Source organism: Eptesicus fuscus, chromosome 6 (assembly GCF_027574615.1).
Source record: "Eptesicus fuscus isolate TK198812 chromosome 6, DD_ASM_mEF_20220401, whole genome shotgun sequence".
NCBI lineage: Eukaryota > Metazoa > Chordata > Mammalia > Chiroptera > Vespertilionidae > Eptesicus > Eptesicus fuscus.
Genome location: NC_072478.1, coordinates 83,209,591 through 83,233,992, shown reverse-complemented (window position 1 = coordinate 83,233,992; position 24,402 = coordinate 83,209,591). Strand labels below are relative to the sequence as shown.

At 39.9% G+C, this 24,402-nt stretch overlaps 1 long non-coding RNA gene across 2 annotated transcripts in view; it reads left to right on the top strand.

Moving 5' to 3' along the window:
- Nucleotides 1–21,191, top strand: part of LOC129149347 (uncharacterized) — a 40,197-nt gene extending 19,006 nt beyond the window's left edge. The window contains exon 3 of one of the 2 annotated variants that reach the window (XR_008556265.1): nucleotides 21,180–21,191. This is a non-coding gene — a long non-coding RNA (uncharacterized LOC129149347). Of the gene's footprint in view, nucleotides 1–10,765; nucleotides 10,891–21,179 lie in introns of those variants that run through there. The other variant, XR_008556264.1, reaches the window with a different exon arrangement.
- Nucleotides 21,192–24,402: the final 3,211 nt, after the last annotated feature.

Here is a 24,402-nt window from a genome sequence, read left to right as displayed (position 1 = left end):
AGCTAGCAGGGGAGGACAGTTAGGGGCAACCAGGCCTGTAAGGGCGGGGGGCAGTTTGGGGCGAACAGGCCTGTAAGGGGGGGGGGCAGTTTGGGGCGAACAGGCCTGCAGGGGAAGACAGGGGCAACCAGGCCTGCAGAGGGGAGGGCAGTTGGGGCGACCAGGACTGTAGGGGAGGACAGTTTGGGGCAACCAGGCCTGCAGGGGAAGACAGTTAGGGGCAACCAGGTTGGCAGGGAAGGGCAGTTAGGGGCAATCAGGCCAGCAGGGGAACAGTTAGGCTTTGATCAGGCTGGCAGGGAGTGGTTAGGGGGTGATCAGTCTGACAGGCAGAAGCTGTTAAGGGCAATCAGGCAGGCAGGCAGGCAGGCAGGCAGGCAGGTAGGCAGGTAGGCAGGCAGGCAGGTAGGCAGGTAGGCAGGTAGGCAGGTAGGCAGGTAGGCAGGTAGGCAGGTAGGCAGGCGGTTGGGAGCCAGCAGTCCTGGATTGTGAGAGGGATATCCGACTGTCCTTTTAGGCCTGATCCCAGTGGGATCGGGCCTAAATGGGCAGTCGGACATCCGGTAAGGTGTCCCAGATTCGAGAGGGTGCAGGGTGGGCTGAGGGACACACATCCCCCCCCCTCCCGTGCATGAATTTCATGCACTGGGACTCTAGTCTTCTCTTTAAAAGGAATAATAAAACAAAGTTCCTTTTAAAGCTTAAGTGAGATTCTGTAAGCAAAACTCTTGGCACATAGGGAACACTTGTTGCTATTGTTATTTATGTTTTAAAATAAAATGGTCATATACATTTTATTATATATTTATTTTTCTAATATGTAAGTAGAAAATAAGAGTTTCAATAAATATTTGAGAAATGAATGAATGAATACATGGACAAACTAAGGCTTTTGAGTAGGTCAGTAAATATCCTTAATCAAAATCAGATACAAAATCCTTTGCCACAAATTGTGCTAAATAGTGAAGGAGTGTTAGAGGAAAACACTGAAAATGCTCATGTTTTTCTTTTTATTTGCCATTTTTTTCTCCCTAGTACCAGAGCTGCTATCCAATCTTACAATGTATACAAAAAACTTGCTTGGATTCAACTGTTTTATTTCTTTATACTCACAAATATAATTGCCCCAAATCACTAATATGAATGTATGCTAGGTAATGATTTTTAAATACTTAAACTAATATCCCCAGCACATAATCTATTTTGAACCTTTCTTCCTCAATTTACTCATTCAGAATGTTCATTCAAGATGCTACACAGATGCATTAATATTTAATATTATAAAAGAAAATGAGAATTTAAGGAAGTGTGTGTGGATTTTCTTTTGTTCTTGTAGACTAATTGCAGAGCTCCTGTTACCATTTCAATTATTAGTAGTAAGCGTTTAGCAGACATCTGTTAATGCTGGAGTTTTAGGCAGCCTTGTCCTGTAACAGCTGGAGATCTGAAATAATGATCTTTGAATACTAATTCACCTGTAAAGTTCATTTTGTATGCAACCAATTTGAGACATTTTTCACATGTCTTAATTGTTCCAGACTTGAGACATGGTTTCGGGACATTAGAAAGAGCCAGACTCAAGGTGGTCTCACTTGTAGTAACTGCTCCCCATCTAATTAGCAGCAAGATTTCTGAATAACCCTTAAAGTCTCCAGGTCTTGCCATCCTCATTTATAAAATTAAGTGTATGAGGAGTTGGCTAGAACCCTGTGATTCTAGCTCTGTAGAGAAATTAATTACCTGAGTTTTTTTAAAAAATAAATCTGATTGAGTTGTTCCTGCTAAATCACCATGGAAAGTTCAACACATTTTTTTTTTTTTCATTCATGGTTGGAAATAGCATAACAATGCCAAATGTTACTCTTTTTCTTTTTTCTTTTTTAATGGTTATCCTGGCTCCAATGAATGATTTTTTGTTGTTGTTAATCCTCACCCAGGGATATTTCCCCATTGATTTTTAGCGAGACTGGAAGGGAGGGGGAGAGACAGAGAGAAACATCAATATGTGAGTGACACATCAATTGGTTGCCTTCCACACAAGCCCTGACCAGGGCCGGGGATCTAGCCTGCAACCAAGGTACTTGCCCTTGGCAAGAATCAACCCCAAGACCCTTCAGTCCATGGGCCAAAGCTCTATCCACTGAGCCAAACTGGCTAGGGCCCAAATGTTACTCTTAAGTATAAAGTCCCATGTAATGTAAGTAAGAAAAGGATGCCCAGGGTATAAATCTGCCCGGTTTATTTCTAGCTTGACTCACATACTAGTATATCTCTCTCCATTAAGCATTTGATGAGAGCTCATTATGTAGCAACCACAGGACATAAAACGAAATCTCACATAGTCCCAATCTTTAAGAACCCACAATACCAGGTATTTACCATAAGACTCTCCGATTGACAACAGTAAGATAATGGAATAGAAAGCCTCATCCCCCTCCCCCAATAGAGACATCAATTCAACAACAATATAGGGACCAATTCCCTTTGTGAGAAATTCAGAAAGCAGGCAAGAGGCTCCTGAACCCCAAGTGAGTATAAAATCAGCCACACTGAGGCCAGTCAGAAAATTCATGGTACACAATCACCATAGACTCGCCCGCCAATTCAGCACAACAAAAGCCGAGAAAACTCCCAGCTCCAGGGATCTCGCTGGGGAGGAAAATAGAAGATGTTCTTGCTTTTCAGGGAGCGTCCCAGAGGACTAGTGTGTGTCTTGATTGAATCTAAGCACTGGCAGGAAAAGGTGTCTTTCACGGAGCGTCCCAGAGGACTAGTTTGTGTCTTGCATGAATCTAAGCACTGGCAAGAAAAGGTGCCACATTATAGGCTGCAGAGAAGAAAGGCAAATTTTGGACTAGCACACCCTCATCTTCCATAGTTCCCACCCCTATCCAATATGAAACAAGTTTGGGAAACCGTCCAACTCCCTGCTTTTCCGTGGGGAGGGACAGAGTTGGAGCATGCACTCAGGGTTCCAGTGTTTGAGAGGCGTTCCCAAAGGACTGGGTTCTGTCCCACCTACACAGCTGTACTGACTGGACAGGCATCCTCTCTCTGCCTGGAGGCCGCTAAGAACAATGGAGGGCAGGGCAGCTTGCTGCTCCTAAAGACCTGTGGTGCAGCAGATGGAGGGTGACACAGTTCAGTGCCCTATCCCTGGGGGAAAGAAAGGCGTGGAGCGTGTATCCAAGGTTCTAGAATCTCAGGGGGCTGTCTACCAGGCTGGTTTCTGTCTGGCCTACTGAAGCACTGATGAGTGCTGGCATAACCAAGAATCATGGGGGCCACTGAGAACAAACAAGAGCTGGGTGGCAGCTCGAAGGAAGCTACAGTACCACAACCTATTAAGACTGAATCATTAGGAAACAGAAAACGGGAACAGACCAGTAACAAATAAGATGAATCAGTAATCAAAACTATCCCAGCACAGAAAAGCCAGGATCAAATGAATTCACTAATGAATACCACCAAATATTAAAAGCAGAATCAATGCCAATCCTAGTCAAATTTTCCATAAAATTTAGAAAGGAACATTTTTAAACTCATTGTGTGAGGCTAGTATGACCCTGGTACCAAAGTCAAACGAAGATACTACAAGAGAAAATTACAGGCCGATATTCCTGATGAACATAGATGTTAAAATCTTCAATAAAATACTAGCAACCTGAATTCAACAGCACATTAAAAAAATAATATACCATGACCAAGCAAAACTTACTCCTGGCACGCAAGGGTGGTTCAACATATACAAATCAGTAAATGTGATACTCTACAAAATCACATGATCATTTCAATAGATACAGAAAAAGCCACGAAATTCAAAATCCTTTCATGATAAAAATGCTCAACAAACTCATTACAGAAGGAATGTATCTCAACATAATGAAGGCTATATCTGATAAATCCACAGATATCATATTATCACATACTCTCACATACTAGTATATCTCTCTCCATTAAGCATTTGATGAGAGCTCATAATGTAGCAACCACAGGACATAAAACTAAATCTCACATAGTCCCAACCCTTAAGAACCCACAATACCAGGAATTTACATGACCAAGTGAAAAATATTAAGGGAGACACAAATAAATGAAAAGACACTCCACATTCACAAGATGATGATGTAATATTGTTAAAATGTTCATATATCCAAAGTTATCTACAGATTCAATATAATCCCTTTCAAAATTCCAATGAAAATTTTGCAGAAATAGAAAAAAATCCCAAAATTCATATGAAACCACAAAGAGCCTTGAATAGACAAAACAATCTACAGAAAGATAAAGCTGGTGGCATTACACTTACCGACTTTAAAGCATATTACTAAACTACAATAATAAAAACTGTATGTTATTTGCATAAAGAAAGACACATAGCTTAAAGAAACATATAAGGGAGAACTAATAACTCAAGGTAACAGATGGTAATAGATGGTGAGTGTATATAAGACATGTAAACATTAAATGCTACAGATATTCTGAAAGCTTAGAGGTTCAAGACCCCAGAAATTCAGGCTCCTTGGAGGGCATCTAGGGAGGCAACGCTGAGTGAGAGATAAAGCTGAAAACTAGGGGGCAAGACAGGATTTCAAGGAGGCTTACTCAACTACTTAGGGACTTTCAACATTATTGCTCCACTCATACTACACTGGTTTTAATTCACATGCAATTACTCTCTGTTCTTTAGCAGGTCTCTGAATTGCACACCTCTATGGTTATGTGTATGATAATTCCTTCACCCTAGAAATTCCTCCTTTTGCCTCCTTTGTACACCCACTCCACATCGCCCACATCCCCACTGGTAACCACCATTCTGTTGTCTGTATTTATGAGCTTGTTTGTTCCTTTTGTTTGTTCATCTGTTGCCTTTGTTTTATATCCCACAGATGAGTGAAATCATATGGCTCTTGTCCTTTTCTGTCTCACTTATTTCACTTAGGATGCATACTCTCAAGATCCACCTATGTTTTCAGTTGTGGTACTGTAGTTTCATTAGATCACAAATGGCAATATTTCATCTTTTTATGGCTGAGTATATATGTACCATATTTTCTTTATCTAATCTATGGCCAAAGGATATTTTGGTTATTCCCATGTCTTAGCTACTGTGAATAATGATGCCATGAACATAGGGCTAAATATATCTTTATGGATAAGTGTTCTCAAAGATTTTTAATGAGCCTTTAAACTCAACTCAAATGTTGCATCTTCTCTGTAACTCTCCTGGACTTTCTTACCTTGCACCCTCATCTCTGCTATGAAGCACTGTGTTACCTCTGTCACAAAGCATTATAATTACTTCTTTGGGTGCATGTGTCCTCCACTAGACTGTCAGAAATTTGAGAACAAGGTGTTGTGTCTCTTCATGCCTCATATATAGCAAGTGCTTAATAAATGTTTTGAATCAAATGGGAGTAGAAAAATATAGACTCTGATAGAGATAAGCTACACAGGTTTCAGACCAGTACTTTGATGTGACTGTCCATATTCTCAGCAATGAATTTGAAAGATGAAATAGTTGGGGGACTCTCACGAGAAACAGTAAACATCGTATTTCCCAGTTTCTCTTTTTGTGTCTGTGGTGAGTCTTGGTCTGACCCAACAGAACGTTAGGCATTCCCTTGTTAAAATCTCTATCAAAATTCACACCAATGTCAAAATGACACTTAAAAATCTGCTGTTGTAAATTAATCACTCCCTCCCATTAACAGGGATCATTAAAAACTGAAGCTAACAGAAACAACACATGAAGTACACCCAGACGATCTGGAATCATAGAAACACATGAACTGGGCTGCCAGTAGGTGTCCTAATAACTGTAATTTCAGCAAGATGCATTTATTAGAGGTCTCAGAATTGCTAAGTGCTGTCAAAAGTCTTTCAGAAAGCACTGTGCGGTCACATCCCTGGCGGGAAGAACTATGCCAGCGGCAATATTGCTCATGTCATTAGTGTGCGGTGAGCAGATGCTGCAAACCTCTTTGAGAGGTTCACAGAACAGTCGCTGTGCAACTGGGACAGAGTCCACGCTCTCATTACTGGAAATGCCAAGCTGGGAAGGAAGTGGGTCAGATGTTCCTCACGCTCCTTGAGATGACATCACTGGCTGTTTCTGACCTTTGTCATTCAATGACGGTTTTAATTTCCCTTCTTCTGCGTGAGGCTTATGCTAGATGAATGTAAGTGGCACATTTACAGACCAGAAAGCTTTTCCTACTTCATTGTCATTAATCTGCTGTGAAAACAATAACGACGCTTACTTTGGCCTGCATCTTGGCCCTGTCCTCTAATTGAGTTTTCTGAACAAGAATCAGGTCATCAGCCATTTTGGCTACTTTGCCTCTTTGTCTTAAACTGGGATAAAATGCAGCAAGAAGGCCTTGGATTTGCAAAGAAAGTGGATTCTTAAACACTCATCGACTTCAGGACCTGAGTCACTCCTCTTCTGATGTTTAATTCAGAATAAAAATAATATTTTAAAGATCCCCACCAAATTCCCCTAAAGAGTTTATCTCAGAAGTGTTTTACCCAGAGGATTTTCCTGAAAATAACTGCTAATAAAAGATAATATGATCCTTTCTCAGGCAGTCACAGCGTCTCAGAACTGTAGGGCTGGAAGGCAACTTAGAAATAACCTTAATCAATTCTGCCATTTCGAAGATAGAGGGGAGTGCCTATTGGACAGGCTGAAGGACTTACCCACTACCACCTCCATCTGTTAGTGACAGGGCTCAGTCTAGAACTTGAACCTCTTAACTCTGAACAGGGGCTGTATGTTCACTTAGTTTTATTTTTTATATAATATTCACCAGAGGATATGTTTTTATTGATTTTTTAGAGAAAGTGGAAGGGAGAGGGAGAGTGGGAGAAAAGGGAGAGAGAAAGAGTTATGGTCAGATTCCTCCCATATGCACCCCAATGGGAGATCAAACCTGCAACCTGGGTATGTGCCCCAACATGGAATAGAACCTGCACCCTTTCTGTGCATGGGCCAACGTTCCAACCAACCAAGCCACACTGGCCTGGGCTTTGCTTAGCTTTTTGTGTCAATGAGGAGAAAACTGTTATATTGAATTACCACATCAGAACAATCATAATATGCATCTGTTTTAATCCGCCAGTGCAGACAAAATAAACATATACAACCAAATAAAGAATAAGCCCTTTAATTTCCAAAGAAAAACAGTGAGTGTCAGAATAAACCTCTCAGCCTAGTGGCAGGGGTCAGGTTCAGAATACTGGTATGGTATACATGTTTTGATCAAATAAATGACGCATTAAAATCAATCAGAGTTGGTTATCTACATGATGCCAAAAACAATTCAGTAAACCTGGATAAATCAGTGAGGAAGCACTTCCAAATTGCTCTATTCAAAAGAATTGAATGCAATATGTAACCAGATATTGTCAGAAAATAGGAGAGCACAGAAGAAAGGGGAACATAGCATCTGAATCCTACCCTGGGAAAGCACAGCACCAGGATGGAAGGAAACCAGCTGCAGGTGTGCTCAGACACCTTTTAGAGGCAAGCCTTTGCACATGTCCCATAAGTGTCTTCATCTGAAATGTGGCATGGATTTGGCTCTTGGCATGAATGCTTACATAACTTGAGACACCCCCACTAGCCATTGTTACCTGTACCAGATCAGGTCACCGAACCAACCTGGGACAATCAGTAGTGCCATCCTCCAGGAGTTTGGAATTAGGACAAGAAGAGTCAGTCTCATTGGGTGACTGAAATCCTAACAGGTAACAACAGAAGATACAGAGCAGCAAGGAAAGCTGGTTGACTTGGGAGTTCACAGGTGCTCAAAAAACAGCTCATCTATACTAATAATAGAGGAATATGCAAATTGTCCAGGATGCCATCACAGTAACAGTAATGACTGAACAGCAGGCAGTCACATGGGGTGACAAGGCTGGCAGGGGGGTTAGTGAGGGACAACCAGGCCAGCAGGGGGAGGCAGTTGTGGGCGACCATACCAGCAGGGGGGGCAGTTAGGGGTGACCAGGCTGATGGGAGGGGGCAGTTAGGGGCAACCAGGCTGGCAGGGGGGGGGGGGCCAGTTAGGGGTGACCAGGCCAGCAGGGGAGGGGGGGAAGTTGGGGGCAACCAGACTGGTGGGGGGGGGCAATTGGGGGTGACCAGGCCAGCAAGGGGGGCAGTTAGGGGCAATCAGGCTGACAGGCAGAGGCAGTTAGGGGTGATCAGGCTGGCAGTGGGGGAAGTTAGGGGCAATCAGGCAGGCAGGCCTAAACCAGCAGTCAGGCCTAAACTGGATGGGGCCTAAACCAGCAGTCGGGACATCCCCTGAGGGGTCCTGGATTGGAGAGGGTGCAGGCTGGGATGAGGGGACCCCCCCCCAATGCACGAATTTCATGCACCAGGCCTCTAGTGATTGTAATAAATTTAGTAAGAGAAATAAATAATATCCTGTGGCAGAGCACAAGGGAGTGAACATCCTCATAAGAGTAGATGGCCAGGGGATGGTCACATATGGGCATTTAAAACTGAGACCTAATGAGTAAGGAGCCAGCCATGTGAGAAGCTAGGTGAAAGTATTTTAATTTAAGCTCACAGCATGTGCAAAGGCCATGAGGTGTGAAAGCTTAGCACTTTTAAGGGACTGCAAAAGGCCAGTGTGATTGAAGCAGAGTGATGAGGGGGATGGAGAGTGAGTTTAAAGACAGCTTGTTAGTTAGGGTGACAATTTGTTCCTATTTGCTCAGTGCAATAAGAGTTTGAGCCTGTTGCCCATTATAATTATTCACAGCATTCCTTTTAATCTTAAAATGTCCTGGCATAGAAATGATTACATAGTTACCTTATTGTTTCTTGTCCAAAAGTAAGAATTTATATTTTCTTCCACATGCAAGGGGGACCCATGGAAGATCTTTCAGCTGAGAGGGGCAAGATTAGATCTGTATTTTTTGAGAGATCATTGTAGTAAAGAGTATGCATTATAAATCTGGAAGCACCAACTATGAATAACTGGGCTTTGGGTCTAGCTTGCTATTGGCTTCTGCCCTCGTCGGGTGCCCTTCCTACCCTCAGGTACAGAAGTTCCTGAATAGGTTTTTGAAGAGACACACTGATGGGGTCAGAAGAGTGTCTGAGTACAGCTCTCATCACATTCAGAAGAGGATCCCAACTATTCAGGCCACACCCATGCAAAACAGAAAGGGTTCAAGAGCCTGAATTACCTGCACAGATGGCTCAATTCTCCTCCTTGTAGGTACATCCTCAGGACAATAACAAGAACATTCCCTCACTTCTCTTCAATGCTGTCGCTTAAAGATAATTCCTCTGAAAAAAATGCAAGCACAATCCCCAAGCCAAGTCAGAGATGAAAGGAAAACTTACACGAGAAGATAGGAAAGAACTGCACATACAGCTGCTGAGTTCTGCATAAGATCAAAGATCATTTTCAACAGCTGAAACAGGGATGTCTTTAAATCAGAGGCTTGCCTGACAATCATCAGTCCCCTCAAATAAACAGAGTTATGAGGCAAGAGAAATACACAGTTAAACTTATACTGTTGGTTTTCAATAATACTAGAAAGTAGCAATTAAGACAGGTAAAGTCGGCTACTTCTTTAAAATGAGAGACTCCTCCATGCCACCCACTTATCTTGGATGGTTATAAAGACTGATGAGAAATTAATTTGGCAAATAAACATGACTGAAAGCTTATCTTTAAAGAAGTAAGAAGGTCAAATCAGGTGTGATGGCCTTTACACAGGAGGAAAAGGTCTAACGTTGTGGTGATTTATAAGGCATCTCCATAACATGGTGCTTCAATTCCTGGTCTGTTTTTCTAAATCCAATTCGAAAGTGGTGAGTAATTTTTACAGACACATCCTCTCCTTAACTCCAGCTCATATTTCTCACACCCTGACCCTCAACAGAAAAGATAATCTATTTCTTCCTCAAATATAGCTACAAGCCTACTGACTTTATCGGGAGCAGTTTTCTTTAAAAGTAGCCTATTCCTAAGGAATGAGGTGTGAGCAAGGGAAACAGTAGAGTTTCCATGATTAAAAGTGTCTGAGCTCCATGAGCAACATGGAGAAACCTAAAAAATATTCTGTGGTTTTGAGATTATGGTATATTTTGGGAAAGTGTCTACAAGGAAGAGAAAGAGAGGGGGAAAATACACGTGTATGTGAGGCAGATAAATAATTCCAAAAGAGACACAAAAATCAAAGCAATGTTTGTCACAATGTGACTGGAAGACCACCTGCATGGGCATCAGGGTTTCTCCCACAGATGCAGGTCCTCAGACCCTTGCACAAATCAACCAACAAACTTGCATGCCTATATGCATAACCCATGGACACAGACAATAGTGTGGTGAAGGCCTGGGGTACGGGGTGGGGGCGGGCTAGAAGAGGGCAATGGCAGAAAAAGGGACATATGTTATACTTTCAACAATGAAGATTTTTACAAAATGACTGACTGAATGAATGATGGACTTTCATAACAAATGCATGAATGATTATTATACATGCTTTTATTTCTTAACCATTATGTCAGAGTTTAATGAAGGTATAGTGACCAAGTATACCTAGCTAGCCTAATTTTGAATTAATTCCAAATCTCTGACACAGTCTCATGTCCACTACATGAATGGAGCATCTGGTATATTTGTACTATGTTACAGAAATGCCTTGCTTTTATTAGAAAGTGTCTATAATGGAGAAATGTTTTATGTCGAACAAAAATCTCTTTTATTACCACTGAAGCTCCTTTCCTCTACAGTGGCTTTGAAGAACAGAAAAAAGGCTGTGCTCTCAATACACTTCAAGAGATGCAAAATCAGATGATGACAGAGGAGTGTACAGGTGATGGAAATGAGTGGAGCTGGAAGGTTGAAAGACAACAGAGCGGTGAAAATTGTGTCTCATAAAATGCATGCTGAGTCAAAAGAAAAAAGAATTCTGTGCTGATATAGCTTCAAGTGAAAAAATCTGAATTTTCATGTGAAATGATGTCTAACATAATATGTAGGTAAGAATTATTCTGCTTCCAGCTATGACAGAGTAGCACATCTCACTAACAGCAGCTAAAAATCCAAACCTCTCTCTCTCTCTCTCTCTCTCTCTCTCTCTCTCTCTCATCTATCTATCTATATATATATAAAAATCCAAACCTCTCTCTCATCTATCTATCTATCTATCTATCTATCTAGATAGATGAGAGAGAGGTTTGGATTTTTATATCTATCTATCTATCTATATATATATAGATATATATAGATAGATAGATATAGATAGATATAGATAGATATAAAAATCCAATATATCTATATATAGATAGATAGATAGATAGATGAGAGAGAAGAAAGATAGATAGAAATATATATATATATATATAGAGAGAGAGAGAGAGAGACATAGAAAGATAGATAGATATAGATATAGATAGATAGATGCAAGATATATATGCAAGATAAAAATGCCAACGCAGCCAAGATTTGTGAGATCAATATCTCAGAAAAAGGAAGTCATTGAGGTGAGGTGTACAAGGTGTACACTGTGAATACCACTTTTCTGCTGGGAACGTTTGCTGTGTTTTGCAGAAGATGAGAGGCTGAGAAGCCAAAAAAGCAGGAGGTGGCAAATGCAGAGGTAGAAAAGTCATCAGAGTATTTTGGCAGTTTCCCAGGACTGGGGAGACAGAAATTGAAGTTTGAGTTTGCCAAGGCGGTTCTTACAAGAGGAAACAAGATTCCTGAGAAAAGGGAGGCTGAAGACAGTAGCCTACAAGGCAGTGTGTTTTCCTTTGATGCACATGCCCATTCTTAAGCTGTGCCTTACGTTATGTCTAACACAACTCCATTTTATTGCCATTGAAGCTTCTTTCCCCTATTAGCAGAACAGAGAACGCGCTATTCTCCTACTTGATTTCAGGAGATATAAATCAAGTGATTACAGGTGGGAACCATGCAGCTGATGAAAATGAATGATGTTACTTGGGTGCAGGATGAGAGGAGGTAGTGGAGTCTATAGTGAGCTGGAAAGTAATGCAGCACCTAAGAAGAGAGCAGTCACTGAGTACCAAACAATTTTTGCCTTTTAGGAATAAGAATTCTGTTTGTGTAAACCAGGACAGACTTTTCAGTTGTTTGGAATAACAAAACTGGAGTTCAAGATCCCAAGTAGAAGGAGTCATCATAAGAACTGCAGGCTCTCACTTGGAACCCCTGAAGACCTACATTCCTGGAATCCTGATCTTTACACTGATCTTTAAAGAAAATTTCTCATTGATTGTATTGAGTGTATACACCCTGCTCTAGGTAACAGCAAAGGAGAAGCCAAATAAATGTCTTGGGAAGTATAGTATCATCTATAAATATTTACCGTATTTTCCGGCATATAAGATGACTGGGCGTATAAGATTTTCCTGGGTTAAAAAATATGGTATATTGGACTATATTGATGGGATTAGATCTAATGGATTAGATATATTGGAATACCGTATTTTCCGGCATATAAAACGACTTTTTAACCCAGGAAAATCTTATACGCCCAGTCGTCTTATATGCCGGAAAGTACAGTAATAAAAATATTACCAACTGTAACAAAAAAAAAATGGCTAAGACAAGAAAACAAAAGGCAATGAAAACAAGCCTACACATAACCCAGATGTTTGAAATACCAGGCATGGACTTTGATTAATAACTATGATTAATTTGTGGAAGAAAATAGGGGGAAGATGGAGAATTTCACCAGATAAGTCAACTCTAAAAAACCAAATGGACATTCCAAAACTTAAAAACATGATAACTGACATTATTAGTGCAGCAGAAAGTAAGTCAAAGAAAAAAAATTAGATATAAGCACAGAAGAAGAATATATATATATATTCTGGAACAGCAACTGAAGTTCCAGAGAGATAACTCAGCTGTGGGGGATTCCCACTGATAACTCTGAGGTCTATTCTCCAAGCTGGGTCCCTCAGCAGAGAGCACCAGAACTGAGAAGGGTACCCAAATAACATATGGCTGTGAAAAGCAGAGGGGTTGCTGTCTGCCAGGGAGAGAAGGCTGGAAATTCAGGCACCCTCCTAAAGGCCAAGAGAGAGGGCTGAGTGGACTAGAGCTGGGTGAGCAGAAATCAGGATCAGGGGTTCTGGGGTTAGAGCTCATAAGGCAGACACCCCGTTTTCCTGTGCTGAGATATTCCCTCATGCTGCAGAGGACATCTTTCTCACACAGGCATTAGCTATACAGGCAGCTTCGCCTGAGGGGAAGACAGTTGATCCACCCTATTGGAAAACACCTTGCCCCACAGTACAGAGTTACTGAGGCCACTTAAGAGACTAAAAATAACAATTAGCCTCCAGGCAGAAACAACTGTCCTAACCTGTTGGGGGAAAAAAAAAATCACCACACCTGAGGAAAATTGCCTCAGGGCAATTCAAGTTGGAATCCTATCAGCCTATACAGAGGTAGTCTTTGGATGCCTTGAGTCTTTGCCTGATCTAATTAGTTAGAAATAGCATTTGAAATTATCCTATACTAGTGTTTCAGAGGTGTAACAGATCTACCTAATACATAGTCACAAACCCAAACAGGCAGCCAAAATGAGGAGGCAAAGAAACAACAAGAGGATTCTCCAGAAGAAGAGATAAATGAAACAGATATAAAAAAAAATGGACTGAAATGGAGTTCAAGATAATGATGGTAAAGATGCTTAACAGCATGAAAAAAGATATAGCAACTATGAAAAAAGAACAGTCATAAATGGAGAATGACATAGCACAAATAAAGAACACATTTGAAGGAATACACAGCAGATTAGGAGAAGGTGAGGATCAAATCAGTGAATTAGAAGACAGGGTTGAAAAAAAATCACTCAATCAGAGAACCAATGAGAGAGAGAGAGACATCAATCATTTGCCTCTGCACACCCCCTACTGGGGAATGAGACCGAAGCCTGGACATATGCCCTGACTGGGAATCAAACCATGGACTTCTTGGTTCATGGGTCAATGCTCAACCATTGAGCTACACCGGCCAGGCTAATCTGTGACTTTTAAAAATGCACATTCAGCCATCCCCTTCCTTCCTCCTTCCTGTCCTCTCTCTCTCTCTCTCTTTTTCTCTCTCTCTCCACTTCCTTTCCTCTCTTTTTCATATATTTGTTCCAGCTGCATTCATTTATCTAAGGTGGCTCCCTTTGAACCTAAGGTTTACTTCTAGAAACATAAGTTTGATGTTTTTTTCCATAATGATCTTTTGGCATTTCATTCTATATGTACAATCTTCTTGAATTTTTAAATGCCTATAACAACTTCTCTTATTTTCCATTGTTTTAGATTTCTACTAAATGTTGTTCAATCTCTCTCCCTAATCACATGCTTTCTTCATTCATCAAGATTATTCTAGCAACCTCCTATATTCACTTTTAGTGTCCATAATGAACTTTTATTCTTTAGAAAAGACTTTATAATTCCTTGAGCAATAGGTTTATATATACAACTTTCATTTCATTTATCAGATAGCAATGCAATTATATATTTCCCTTCCCTAATATTTTTATTACTTCAACAGTAAGGGCTGCATCATATCATTATATTTTCAGTTCCTGCTATACTTCCCAGCACACATTACATATTTACTGAGATACATGGAAAGGAGAACAAATAAAGGATTCTGTGAAGCAAATGTTATTTTTCTAAATTATTTTGAGATTTCTTTCTCTCCCTTCAACTCTTCTCCCTCCCTTTGGAATTGCTTTTTGAATTTTCTGGGTTATAAAGTGATGAAATAGTGTAATATCATAGTGAAGTCTTTTTTCTTTCCTATCAGATCTTTAGAACATTTAAAAAGTAATTATATGGACTCACAGTGTTATTAGTTATGTTCATTGAATTAACATTTCCATTATGAATCCATTTTAATTACACTGGACACATTTCATCAATATTTCTTCTGAGAGCAACAGAATGTGTAAAGGCAAATGCACCAGATTAAATGGAAAATTCTATACCTGTAAGTTGTGCCAGCCATCACTGGAGGTTTGATAAGGCCTCTGAAGAACCTCACATACTTAAATGTTGTCTACACTAGCAGATAGAATAGAGAATTCATTTATGATCTGATTTATAACACCCCCCAAAATCTAGGAAGTATAGAGACAGTTGACTGTGTTTCTCAATTTTTCTTCTTCATTTGTTGGTTAAGTGTGTGTGGCGGGGGATGTTGCTGATAGAAAAGTCAAAGGCCTACTGTCACTATTTGAAAGGGCTGAGGAAAGCAAGGGCACATGTGTTAGCAGTGTAGGTTGTACGCATCAGTAAAGACTCTTTTGTCACAAGTGTCAGAATCCTAATTCAAGTGCTCAAGTAGCTTCAGAAGAACAAAGGATATTTGTTGGCTCATGGAAATGAAGGGCATCTTGGTGGATCTAGGTGCTTAAATAAAATATTTCTTGACTTTTACTGGTACTCTAGTCCAGGAGTTAGCAAACTATCTTCCATAAAGCACCATATAATCAATATTTTAGGCTTTCAGAGCCTCAGGTCTCTCTTGCATATTATTGGAATTTTTGTTTGTTTTTACAACCCTTCAAACTCTAAAATAAAACATCATTGGCTCAAAATCAGGCCCTGGAATAGATTTGGTTCACACATGGTAGTTCACCAATCCTATCTAGTAAAGAGGGAATATGCAAATTGACCATCACACTGTCACAAATATGGCAGCACCCATAGCCACAAGATGGCAGCGCCCAGTCTCCTCAGCCCTGCCAGAATCCCACAGTCCTTTCAGCCCAGCTGGGGGGGCGGCAGGTGCACAGTGCGACCGGACCCGCCCTCAGCCTCCCAGCTGCCCATTGCCGGCCCGAGGCGCAGGCAAGCCTCAGATGTCAGCTGCCCAGCCAATGCCTGAGGCACAGGCAAGCCTTGAATGTTGGCTTCCCAGCCACCTAGGGCCAGCCCAAGGTGCAGGCAAGCCTTGGATGGCAGCTGCCCAGCCGCCCAGGACCACCGAGGCTCAGGTAACCAGGGCCAGCCGAGGCTTGCACTTCCAGCAGTGGCAGCAGCAGAGGTGTGATCTAAGGGTTGCCTCCCGCCCCTGAGAGCTCCCAGGCTGTGAGAAGGGGCAGGCGGGGCTGAGGGCCCCCCCCCTCCAGTGCATGAATTTTCATGAACTGGGCCTCTAGTTTCTAATAATCCATAGTCCATATTCAAAATTTGTTAACTCATGCAAAACCAACCCTTATAACCATTTTTGTTCCACGTGTGCAACCCAATTCAGGATAATGCCTTGTATTTAGTTGTCATGTCTCTTAAACAGTACTTCAGTTTTCTTTCTTTTTAATCTTCATAGTTAGAAAAAAAGTATGCCAATTATTGTGTAGAATATCTTTCAATTTGAATTTGTCTAAAGTTTCTTCATAATTAAATTAAGGTTATGCATTTTTTATAGGAATACCAATGAAGACATGTTGTGTTTTTCTCAGTGCATAAGGACAGGAGACACATGTTGTGTATTTGTCTCAATATAGGTGGTATCAGATGTTAGCTAGATTATTAGAGTAAGGTGGTAACTGTCAGATTTCTTCACTGTACAGTTATTATTTTATCTTTTGAAATAAAAAAGTAATTCATAGGAGATACTTTGAAACTATATAAATATCCAGTTCCTTATCAAACTTACCCCTACAAATTTTACTTTCCATTGATGATTTTTCAACTTCTATGCATTAGTTGTAATTCCATTGTAAAAAGAAGCTTTCTCTCTCTCTCTCTCTCTCTCTCTCTCTCTCTCTCTCTCTCTCTCTCTCTCTTTGTCTTTCTCTCTCTCTTTTTCTTTCTTTTCCTTCCTTCCTTGCTTCATTTCACCATAAAATTATATAATACTCACTTTAATTATTGGGTTTTAATTCCTTACTAGCATTATTTATTTTAACATTCAAAAAGTATTGACTACTTGATCACTGGGATCCTGTGTCCTTTTGAAATGTCTCTTCCTTATTTTTTGATAAAGTAAGATATTCCTATTTCATCTTGGCCCAATCCTGGAAACAGCCATTTCTCCAAGAAACCTCCTCAGTTCTTTCTGTGCATAATAATATATGATATGTATAAGAAGGTCACCCTTTGAGATGTCAGTGAAGGTCGTGTGGAAACAGTAACAAGTCATCTTTTAGTCCTCTCAGCCATGGTGACATTACAATGGGAGCCTGGTGAGGAGTCTGAACTCCCACCCCAACCCATCAATATTGAGACATAACCCCACTCAGGATGTCAAGGAGGATGAGGGAGGAACCTGGCATTCCAACCCTACTGACAGTAGCCAGGTGGCCCTCTGCTTTGCCCACTGTGCAATGTCAGAGGAGACTGCTAAAGCAGAAGATTTAAATTAGATTAAAAGTCTCATAATATAGTACTCCATATGTCAGGATTCAATTGCAATCACTCATATTAGAAAGAAGTAGAAAAATCTAAAGACAATAAAACAAATGACAACACTGAGATGACAAAGATTTAGAATTAAGTGACAGCTTTTAGAGCAACCAACGAAAGAATGCCTGAATAAGCAATTTTAAATATGCTGGAAAGTAAGAAAAAATAGAAAATTTCACGAGATACAGAAAATATAATAATGACATGAAAATTTTAGATTAAAAAAAACACAAAACATATAGATGAGCTCAACAGCAGAATGGAAGGGACAGAGGGAACCATCAGTGAATTTCAAGACAGAACAACAAAAAATATCCAATAAAAACAGTAGAGAGGTAAAAGACTAAAAATCTATGAAAAGAGCTGCAGATGCCTGTAATACTCTAACAAAAGATCTAACATTTGTGTTGTTTTGAGTCCCATAAAAAAGAGAAAAAAAGAGGGTTTGCTGGAAAAATATTCAAAGAAATAATGGCTAAAAATTTCCCAAACTAGACGGAAGACAAGCAGACAAAATATCTTACTCATATTCAAAGATATTAAAGAAAATGTGAGTAGATCTGGGACCATCTAATGGAGAGACCCATGTTAGGTCAATGGGTCCACTGGCTGCCTTTAGATCAAATGACAAAAAATCTGTGGCAAGGAGACAGGGTGTCTCATGGTTCAAAGAGAGCTCCATGTTTAACATGCAACCATCATAATTAAAAATCAGTTTTCTGTTCATCTTTGTGCTAAATCTGAACAAGGTTTTGCAGGTTACTTATAATACCCTTTCCGAGTGAGAGCCCTGGATGACATTGACTCCTGGAGGACTGTCCTTGCAGTTATAATTAACGGATTGATGCCCAAAGCGATAGGCCTCACATTAATTGCAAGACTGATGAACAAAGAGATAAGGACAAGGGTGCACACAGTTATTCTTTGGGAAAATGATGAGAATAAAAGGAATGTAGGTAAAAAATGGAGGGAAGAAATTGCATAATAAGTAAAATGCTTAATGCTTGTTAAGTATAATGGTCATCTCTTAGTTTCAAAATTTTTCACTCTTCTGTGTGTATTCTTGTACCATTTCCCAGGTAAGTGGTTATCTGTGTCGAAAGAATAACTGAGATATTCGTAATGGCATTCAGCCCCAGTGCTTCTTTGGGAGCAGGAAGATGGCAGGGAGGCACTGCATTAAAAACGTGGGAGAAGTGGATGGGGAGAAGGGAGGAGGGAAAGGCTGTTCTCTGGGGCAGTCTTTCTTCTCTCTTTGTACAATCTGTTCTCACCTAGGACACTGAGGCAATCCATAGGATACTCCCAAGGGTGCCATTAGTCTCAGGGACTCTATAGACACTATTATTACAGAGGAAAATTACTCTCCTTGAGGGAATTATTTTTCTCCGTTCATTGAGCATGACTAACAGAAAAGTTACAGAAAGAATATTATCAGCCAAGATGAAGCTGCTCAATTCTCCTTGGCCCTTAAACATCCTCCTTTTTGGCATTAAGTAATATGCTAATAGATGGAAAGTGCAAGTGTGTTGCTCTTTGAAGTGTGAGTATGTCTTTCAGATTTTCCTATCATAAAAACATAATATGGCATTCTATACAAAATGGTTGCTAAAAATGATTACTAAAACAAATCCTGAACACTTACTATGTATCACATATATGCTAAGAGCTTCATATTTGTTATCTAAATTTTATTATAATAGAGGCCCAGTGCACAAAATTCTTGCACTCAGGGGGGGTGTCCCTCAACCCGGCCTGAGCCTTCTTGCAGTCTGGGAGCCCTTGGGGGATGTCCGACTGACAGGTTAGGCCTGCTCCCCATGGAGAGCAGGCCTAAGCCAGCAGTCAGACATCCTTAGTGCTGCCGCGGAGGAGGGAGATGCTCCTGCCACTGCCACTGTGCTCGCCAGCTGTGAGCCTGGCTTCTGGCTGAGTGGCACTCCTCCTGTAGGAGCGCACTGACCACCAGGGGGCAGCCCCTGTGTTAAGCGTCTGCCCCCTGGTAGTCAGTGCGCATCATAGTAACCGGTAGTTCGGCCATTTGGTTGATTTTCATGTTAGCCTTTTATTATATAGCATAATTCATAAAGTAGTTATTATTATTATTCCCACTTTGCATATGAATATACTAGGTCATATAGGTTATCAGTTATGGAGCCAGGATTTAAATTTGATTCCATTGTCCAAGTTCTTAAACACAATGCAGGAACGTAGACTAGTGATCAAGAAAAGGTTTTGAAGTCACTAGTTGAGGCCAGGCCAATATGAGTTAGAATACAAATAAGGAGTCTGTGTTTTATTCTCTAAATATTTGGGAATTAATGAAGGTTTTGAGCAAAGATACGACATCATTAGAACAATGTTCTAGGAGAATTAATGTGAGCACAGTGGTACACAATAGATTGAAGGAAAAAAAATAGATATTTTAAAAAGTATTAAGTCTACTATTAATGAGTACCCATTATGTACCAGGCACAGGTTATCTTATTAATGAAAGATAAAAGGCCTGAAATAGAGCAAAATGAGTGAGATTCAACCTAAGCATATAAGTATACAAAATATATAGTAAGCAAAATTAGTAGAATTAGCGATTGATTAGCAAGAGGAATCAAAATGTAACACCTAGAAAATTCTCAAATAGACTTACAAGAGCTCATTTCTCTTACCTATCACATTTTTTAAAAAGAGTGTTTAATACAAGATTTAAGAAAGACTGGACACTGAGTCATGAAATAATCAGCCCTACTTCCTGACAGTGGTCATCGTGTGCTGCAACAAGCATTGTGGGTCAGCCTTAGCCAGATAGATTTTACAGCCTCAATCTGCTTCACTCACAACATAAGATTGTAGCATATATTTTACCAATCAGTAAACAGCATTTATCAAGAACTCATAACATATATAGACCTATACCTGCTGTTGTATAGCTATTCTAATATAATATCCAGAAAGCAGCAAGTACCACATCTCTATTGTGCTAAAAAATGTATATATATTCAATAATTTATATAGCATCAGGATAATCTATAATAATAAAAGCATAATATGCTAATTAGATCGGACAGCCAGACGACCTTCCAGATGAAGCTGCGGCTGCAAGGGCCAAGCCCCTTGCACGAATTTCGTGCATCGGGTCTCTAAGACCTATATAAAATTTCAGAGCTTACCTCAAATTCTCTTAAAGAGATTCTTTTTCTTTTTTTTCTGATTTGCACATGAATTTCAAGCACTGGAGCTTTGAACAAAAATGTTCAAAATTCCAAAACTTCATGAATAACTTTGATGTAAAAGACTTTTAAAGCCCACTGAGCTGAACATATTAAAATATTTATTTCACTATTTCCCTTTTAGGGTTGATTCTAATTTACAAGAGATACTAGAACAATGTCAGTCTCTAGAAATTAAATTAAATTCTCCATTAATTATTTTCCTTACTCATCAGATAGATGCCCAGCACAGCTCTTGGCATTGCTGTGCACCTCCTCCCTCCCACAACTTTTCCCAAGGATTGAAAGTGTGACAAAAAGATGCATTTCAATGGGGGGGATCAAATGTGAACTAGGCCTAGAAGAGAGAAATTGGATGGGGAATGAGAGATTGGATTGATTATGGGAGGAAGCAAGTTATCTGGCTCATTTAGAGAGGAGTGATGGGGAAATGGCACAAAGAAGTAATTTTTTTTTATTAGCTATGAATTTTTATTTATTAACTATACTCTAGAGGTGAGCATTAGAGCTTATGCATACATTCCTTTCAGGTTCTCCTTGACCTGCCTCTGGTTTGGAAGACATCAAGAAACTGCTTCTACAATGCAATGCCCTGTCTGAGGTTATATAAACCAGTTAGTTTTACATGGACCAAAGATCAGAAAGAAAATTCACAACATGTGTGGAGTATAAATATACTTAATACATCAGTCTGACACTTAACAGCATTTAAATATCCTGTGTTTCCGGTATCACCCACTATGAGGAGAAGTGGTAGCTGTGCCGGCTACCAGATATACAAACTTGAATAAGACAAGGCTTTTCTTTCAAGGGGCTTATGGGTTTATGCAAGGATAGTGATGGTAGTGGGATAGACACGTAAATAAATTTCTTCCATATAGTATCAGAGAGCAGTATATGCTAGGCAAGCTCACAGAAGGGATATTCAACCACATTCAGGAGATCAGGATTGTTTCCCAGAAAAGATCGTGTTCAATCTGAGTTTTAAGGGACCAAAGTAATCTAAGGGTTGGGACTGGCATGCAAGGCAGAGGGAGCTTCAGGATTTTGAAGACTATTGATATCCTAGAATAAAATAAACCCAGATACTCACAGGCTTTCTAAACTCTAATTATGACCCTCATTTTGATGATTTTTAGGACTCCATCCCCAACCTTTGAGAGAATTCAGGCATGCTTCTGATAATAATTAACCGTCACGCCAAAGAGCTTTTCTTACTATTCAATTTAAAGGAAACACACCCTCATCACAATAACTCACTATTGACCCTACTCCATTTAATTTTCTTTAAGTATGTATCACTTTCTATAACTCACTTACTTATTTATTGTCTGACTATGTCCACTAAAAGGCAAGTCCAAAAGAGCAAGGACCTAGTAGTATATCTTGTTCATCTCTATATCCCCAGTGTCTAGAATAGAAGAGGCTCAATAGATTCTTGTCAAATGAATGAATGGTTGTCTTCTCTACCAACTGGAACAAAGGGTAATAACATCTGGTGTACTTCTGCCTTGGCATTTCTAGAAGCATTTTAATGGACCACATTCTTCGATTTTAGTGAACACTGAGTCATAAAACAACATCAAAACATCTATTCAGTCACTTTAAGAAATTACTGTGGTGAAATATTTGACAAAATATAATCATTTGTCACCGTGTTAAATATTTTTATGACAGCAATCTATAAATTCTGTGCAAATATTGTAAATCTCAAATGGTGAATTTTATACATAGAGATGCATTTTATATGCTTACCTATCTCACATGAGGACAAATAATACAAAGAAAAACCAATTCAATTTATCAAGTGCTTGTTGAGTAGTTATTATGGGACAAAGCTTTTGGGTAAAAGAAGTCAGTAATTATTCCATGATTTAAGTATGGTTTTCGAAGCCAATCTGAATCTCTTTGGAAGACTCACTATAATTAAAATGTCTTTTAAGTTGTAGACCTGCCTCATGGTTTAAGAACCCCAGTGAAATAATATTAAATTTTGAATTGTCTCATGATACTCTATATCTTTCTACATGCTATTTCAGTGGTAATCATAGTGACAAAAATCATAACAATGATTAAAATATGAAGTCTCACAGCAGGGCTCAGTGTATATGGAGCAGCCCTATTACCCTCATTAATACTTCCTGGGTGGGCAGGTATTACCATTATCTCTGCTTTGCTGTGAGAAGACTGAGGCATAGAACTATGTTCTGAAAAATCATAGGGCTATCATTTCAGGACCTGTAAAAGTATCTGACCACGGGGCTAAAGTTTCTGGTCACTACACTGTATGTGATTAACATAATTGCAGTTTTCTTTTTTAAGTGAAAAATCTACTCATTTAGTTCTTACTTAGTTGATTTAGAATTCATATTAATTTCTGTTATTAAGAGCAGTTTTCCTGTTATCTACTTTATCATAGACTTAAATGTACAAAGAATCAATGCTAAATCCATTTGCTTTTGAGCTGGAATCTCATTTTCATTTCTGAGGTTCCTGTGGGGACCTTTGAAGACAGTGAAAATAAAAATGATAGACATCATAGGGCCCTGGTTGTGTCTCAAAGCAATTAAAGATCGGAAGTCCTTCTCACAACTTGGCTCTTGATGACTTTTCTTAAGCAGCAGTTGCAAGGGCATACTCACATCGTATCACGAGTAAGTTCATTTGAGATAGAGTAATATGTTTTGTTCAAGCTGTTAATGCCGGCTCTCAAATGAGGTGAAAACATTTTGTTAACCCATATATTACTTTCTCTCGCTTGCCCTCCTTTCAGGCTCCAGTGTTACTTGATACAAATAATGACTTAAGTGATAGTGAGATCAATAATCCCCATCAGATCTGGCTTTGAGCTCAAAGCCATTTGTTAAGGAATCCATCTGTGTATAGTGGAGAGCTCAAAGACGCCAGCCCTACACAGATTTTTGTTCGTGGTGGCCCTGCCTCCGTGGTCGGCAAACTGCGGCTCGCGAGCCACGTGCGGCTCTTTGGCCCCTTGAGTGTGGCTTTTCCACAAAATACCACGGCCTGGGCAAGTCTATTTTGGAGAAGTGGCATTAGAAAAAGTTTAAGTTTAAAAAATTTGGCTCTGAAAAGAAATTTCAATCGTTGTACTGTTAATATTTGGCTCTGTTGACTAGTGAGTTTGCCGACCACTGTCCTAGGGCATGTTGCTTATTCTTCTTGGTCTTCTGTTTCTTCTATTTAAAAAAAATATTTTAAATGCTCACACCTGCTTCTCGGGGTGTATTTTTTTCCTAGTAAAGACTGTGCAAACACAATGTTAGCCGTGAATAGGCACTTAATAAACCGCACTACGCTTTGATGACACAGCCAGGAACAACTGCAGCATGAATCAGCAGGGTAAAATTTCCATCACCCCTGACCCTGGAGTTAGCCCATGGAATAGGAAAGGATAGATAATTTATCCAGCAGGCTCTGATCCCACCACAGGGATCAGGGATCAGAGCTGTAAGATTTTAGTCTTCTTATTTGATCCTTCCTTGTCTAGGCACAAATCTGACCAGAGGACAAAATCAAAGAGCAAGGCCAAATAAAGCTCTTTGGCTTGGGCTTTGAGCCCTTTATTAATTAATTCATTTATTCTTAACGAGCTAGGAAACTCACATGTACCAACTGTGGATGAAGTATGGATGGCTAAGTCAAAGATCTAGGTACTACTAACAGTTACCTGACTAGTGAGTAATGAAAGGGAAGCAGAGCCAAATGTGAGCATCAAACATTCCTAGAATCTTC